This window comes from Budorcas taxicolor, chromosome 24 (assembly GCF_023091745.1).
Source record: "Budorcas taxicolor isolate Tak-1 chromosome 24, Takin1.1, whole genome shotgun sequence".
In the NCBI taxonomy this organism is placed as follows: Eukaryota; Metazoa; Chordata; class Mammalia; order Artiodactyla; family Bovidae; genus Budorcas; species Budorcas taxicolor.
Genome location: NC_068933.1, coordinates 36,420,075 through 36,426,082, shown reverse-complemented (window position 1 = coordinate 36,426,082; position 6,008 = coordinate 36,420,075).

The following is a 6,008-nucleotide window of genomic DNA, read 5'->3' as shown; positions in this document are numbered from 1 at the left end:
GGGCAAGGCCCTTCACCTTTCAGAGTCCCAGTTCCCAGATCTGAAAATGTGAGGATTGGACAGTTGTTTCTCCAAATTGCATTGGCTCTCTGATGATTAAGTTTGGCTTCCCCAGAAAAGCATGCGATAGAAGTCAAAAGATTCAAGTTCAGTTCAACGAAAACTTACTTGTTACGGGATGGGATGTGGAAAGGGTTTGCCGTGGCGCCTGGACATTGGATATATTCAATAAGATGGTCAACTGTGGTGATGATGGTTGTAATCTGAACGAGGAGGGGGTTGCCCTGCCGGTGCTTTGGTTTTCACTTTGAGTGGCAACTTCTGACGTGGGCCCGTGATAAATGTTTATTGAAGGTAACGTGGGTTGTTCTTTGCCATACTTGCTAAGGGCAGATATTTGGCTAATTTTGAACTAAACAGGAGAGACAATCCCAACTCAAAATGGCTCCGTGATGAGGAGTCCTGTTAGGTTATGGGCTCTGGTGCCAGAGTGCTTGGGTTTGAATCCTGCTCCAACACTTATCAGCTATGTCCTTGAGAAGGTAACTTAACTTCTCCAAACTTCAATTTCCTTACTTCTCAAATAAAGACAGTAATAGTACCTACTTCAGTAAGTTGTGGGGATTAAATTAGAAAAGTGCTAGCAATGGTTACTAGTTAGGAAGCCGCACAAGATACAGTTACACACAGTTATTAAGCAGTGTGTATCTTTAATGTGCAGAGATGCTGTCGCTGCTGTAGCCGTTTTCACTCTTTCACTGAACTAATGTTTGCTAAGAGCCTCCCATGTATCAAGCCCCATGTCTGGGATGGTGCAGTGAGCAACATTACAGGCCGAGTCTCTTGTCAGAGAGCCTAGCTGGAAAAACAAATGAGAAGCAATTACAAAAGGCTGTGGGACTTCCCTGCTGATCAAGAATCTGCTATGCAATGCAGGGGACGCAGGTTTGATCCCTGAGAACTAAGATCCCACATGCCATGGAGCAACTAAGCCCTCAAGAAGCAACTAATGGCACACGCTCTGGAGCCTGTATGCCACAACTAAAGAGCATGTGTGATGCCGTGAAGATCTCACGTGCTGCAACTAAGATCCAATAAAGCCAAGTAAATAAATATTGAAAAACAAACGAAAGGTTTAAACAAATGAAAAAAAATGGTATGATGAGCAAGGAGCACGTGGGGAGCAGGCATTGCTGGTGGGGGGAATAGACTAGAGCCAGGGAAGTCCATCTAAACGAACACTTGAAAAACAAACACTGACGGCTCCATCGAGGTGGAAGAACAGAGAAGAGTACACGTGGGAAGCTCTGGAGACGAGAGAGTTAACTTTAGCTGAGTTGGAACGGGATAAAGAGTGCAGTTTTTTTTTTCTTAAATGAGATTAGTGGGTAAGTTAAGAGCCAAGTGGTTGTGAGTTTTGTAATAATTATTTGCTTTTATTTAGCTTATTGAAGTACAGTTGATTTACAGTGTTGTGCAAATTCCCTCTGTACAGCAAAATGATTCAGTTATACATATATAGCCTGGAGAAGGAGACGGCAGCCCAGTCCAGTATTCTTGCCTAGACAATCACATGGACAGAGGAGCCTGGTGGCTGCAGTCCATGGACTCGCACAGAGTCAGATGCGATTGAGCAACTTAGCAGCATACATAACGTAGACATTCATTTTCATGGTCTTTTTCATCATGGTTCATCACAGGATATTGAGTATAGTTCCCTGTTCCATATAGTAGGACCTTGTTATCTACCTATTCTGTATAGAATAGTTTGCATGTTAAGTTATAAAACGTTGCACCCTTAGTAGCCATCCAAGTGGCGATGTTGGAAAGAATCTATGAGTTTAAGGTCTGGGAGAGAGGTCTGAGCTGGACACAGAAATTCACAGTTGTCAGGATGGGGAGAGTCAGTCATGGGACCATTGAGATGACTCAGGGAGTGAGTACAGAGAGAGGAGAGGCCCAGAGTCGGGGGACTCCAAATTAAGGGTTCATGGAAGAGAGGCAGACCCAGGTTCCTCTGATCCTCCCAACTACCCTAAAACGAGTCATGGCTCTGACCCCCTTTCTACAACTGAGAAAGCTGCAGGGAGTGTGTAAGTGACCTGCAGAAGGTCAGGTCAGGAGATGGGTGGCAGAGCTGGGATTGAAGCGCACAGGGAGGTCTAAGCCCACCTCAAGGTGCCCACCTCCTGTCCCTCTCGGGACCCCGAGAGCCCACTGTGGATTTTAAGTGGGAGAGTGAAAGGCCTTCAGACTTCCATTTCAGAGACACCGTGCGTATAGAGGAATTTAAGCAAGGCCAAGCTTGGGGGCAGGGAGGTCATTTAGGTACTGCAGTAATCCACATGAGAGCTATGTGACTGCAGCCAGGGTGGGGATTTGGAGAGAAGTGAACAAATCCCAGTGACAGGTAGAAGGATAGAGATCCGGGGTGAAACTAACTGGGAGTGAGTAGTGTGGAGAGTAGACATCAAAGATGATTCATAGGTTTCTGATCTGGGCAACTACGTTGATGAAAGTGTCATCAGTTGAGATGGGGATCCTTGGAAGAAAGGCACCCCGAAGGCAGGAACAGATGGTGTGAATTCAGTCGTAGTGATGCCCAGGGTCACAAATAAGCCAACACTAAATATTTGTTGAGTCAAACAACATGGATTTGGGATGCTTCATAATACATTCCAATGGTTTTAAGAGAGACCACAGGAAATCATAGGCAAGTATGATTTTAAAAAAAAATCTCCAGGAAAAGATTTTCTAAAGCTGCCACTGATTAACCATTCTAGTGTTTAACGGCTCTTACTGCTGAGAAATTTTCTATTAATACCATAAAAACCAATGCCAACCCTCTTACACTGTTGGTGAGAATGTAAATTGATAACAACCATTATGGAGAACAGTACGGAGGTTCCTTAAAAACACTAAATATAGAACTACCATATGATCCAGCAATCCCACTCCTGGGCATATACTCAGAGAAAAACCATAATTCAAAAAGATACATGCACCCTAATGTTCATTGCAGCACTGTTTACAATGGCTAAGATATGGAAGCAACCTAAATGTCCATCAGCAGATGAATAGGTAAAGATGTCACACATATATACAATGGAATATTACTTGGTCATTAAAAAGAATGAAATAATGCCATTTGCAGTGACAGGAATGGACCTAGAGATTATTGTACTAAATGGAGTAAGTCAAAGAAAAATATCAGGTGATATCACTTATATGTGGAATCTAACTTTAAAAGATACAAATGAATTTATTTGGAAAACAGAAATAGACTCACAGATCTTGAAATCAAACTTATGATTTCCAAAGGGGGAATGTGAGGGGAAGCGACAAATTAGGTGACTAGGAATGACATACAGATCAGTTCAGTTGTCTCTCAGTCATGTCTGAGTCTTTGCAACCCCATGGACTGCAGGATGCCTGGCTTCCCTGTCCATCACCAGCTCCTGTAGCTTGCTCAAATTCATATCCATCGAGTCAGTGATGCCATACAACCATTTTATCCTCTGGCATCCCCTTCTCCTCCTGCCTTCAGTCTTTCCCAGAATCAGGGGTTTTTCCAATGAGTCAGTTCTTTGAATCAGGTGGCCAAAGTATTGGAGTTTGGAGCTTCAGTACCAGTCCTTCCAAAGCATATTCAGGACTGATTTTCTTTAGGATGGACTGGTTTGATCTTGCAGTCCAAAGAACTCTCAAGAGTCTTCTCCAACACCACAGTTCAAAAGCATCAACTCTGTAATGCTTAGCTTTCTTTATAGTCCACCTCTCACATCCATACATGACTACTGGAAAAACCACAGCTTTGACTAGATGGACCTTTGTTGGCAAAGTATTGTCCCTGCTTTTTAATATGATGTCTAGGTTGGACATAGATTTTCTTCCAAGGAGCATGAGTCTTTGAATTTCATGGCTGAAGTCACCATCTGCAGTGATTTTGGAGTCCAAGAAAATAAAGTCTGTCACTGTTTCCATTGTTTTCCCATCTATTTGCCTTGAAGTGATGGGACTGGATGCCATGATCTTAGTTTTTTGAATGTTGAATTTTAGGCCAGCTTTTTCACTCTCCCCTTTGACTTGCATCAGTGGGCTCTTCCTCTTTGCTTTATGCCATAAGGGTTTCCCTGATAGCTCCGTTGGTAAAGAATCCGCCTGCAATGCAGGAGACCCCAGTTCAGTTCCTGGGTCAGGGAGATTCCACTCCAGTATTCCTGGACTTCCCTTGTGGGTCAGCTGGTAAAGAATCCACCTGCAGTGCAGGAGACCAGGGTCTGATCCCTGGGTTGGGAAGACCCCCTGGAGAAGGGAAAGGCTACCCACTCCAGTATTCTGGCCTAGAGAATTCCATGGACTCTATAGTCCATGGGGTCGCAAAGAGTCAGACACGATTGAGAGACTTTCACTTTTCTGCCATAAGGGTAGTGTCATCTGCCTATCTGAGGTTATTGATATTTCTCCTGGAAATCTTGATTCCAGCTTGTGCTTCATCCACCCTAGCATTTCTCATGATGTACTCTGCATAAAAGTTAGATAAGCAGAGTGACAGTATACAGCCTTGACGTTCTTTCCCAATTTGGAACCAGTCCATTGTTCCATGTTCAGTTCTAACTGTTGCTTCTTGACCTTCATACAGATTTCCCAGGAGGCAGGTACGGTGGTCTGGTGTTCCTACCTCTTTAAGGATTTTCCACAGTTTGTTGTGATCCACACAGTCAAACGCTTTGGCATAGTCAATAAGGCAGAAATAGATGTTTTTCTGGAACTCTCTTGCTTTTTCGATGATCCAACAGATGCTGGCAATTTGAACTCTGGTTCCTCTGCCTTTTCTAAATCCAGCTTGAACATCTGGGATTTCTTGGTTCACATACTGTTGAAGCCTCGCTTGGAGAATATTGAGCATTATTTTGCTAGTGTGTGAGATGAGTGCAATCAGGCGGTAGTTTGAACATCCTTTGGCATTGCCTTTCTTTGGGACTGGAATGAAAACTGACCTTTTCCAGTCCTGTGGCCACTGATGAGTTTTCCAAATTTGCTGGCATATTGGTGTTGGCATGAGTGGACGGTAGGAGGAAGAGACAAGTGTCAGGGTAAGTACCACTCTGCCATCTTGTGAACCATATCCTGACATACACATGCTACTGTATATAAAATAGATAACTGATAGTGAAAGTCGCTCAGTCATGTCCGACTCCACGACCCCATGGACTATACAGTTCATGGAAGGCTCCAGGCCAGAATACTGGAGTGGGTAGCCTTTCCCTTCTCCAAGGGATCTTCCTGACCCAGGAATAGAACCAGGGTCTCTTGCATTGCAGGTGGGTTCTGAACCAACTGAGCTATCAGGGAAGCCCAGATGACAGGGAACTCTACTCAGCACTCTGTAATGACCTATATGAGGAAAAGACTCTAAAAAAGAATGGATTCAGGGACTTCCCTGGTGGTCCAGCAGTTAGGAGTCTGCCTTGCAATGCAGAGGACATGGGTTTGATCCCTGGTTGGGGAACTAAGCCTGCATGCTGCAACTAAGACCTGATGCAGCCAAATAGATAAATAATTTTTTGGAAAAAAGAATGGATTCACTTTGTTGTATACCTGAAATGCACAGAACATTGTATATCAATTATACTCCAATACATTTTTTAGTAAAAATAAATTGAAGTTTAAGTCAGTCCCAGCTGTCAGGGGTTAAAAATTAGTTACCTAATTTTTAAGATCTTAAAGGCTTCGTTTACAGAAAAAGAAGTTTGTGCCCTGGTGCCCGCCTCTTCCTCCTCCCATCCACACGTGCTGCCTCTGTGATCAAATAGCGTTTCACAGCTCTATCCTGTAACCTATGATGCTCTTGACATTCAGCCGTGCGTCGGGTATGAATCTGCTCCCCATCACTGAACTGCAGACTCTTTGAGAACCGCAAGATATATAACTCAATGCTTTATGTACATGCTTCACCTAAGAACCCAAAAGCTATGGAGGGTCTACTATCGCCTGGACACTAAGGG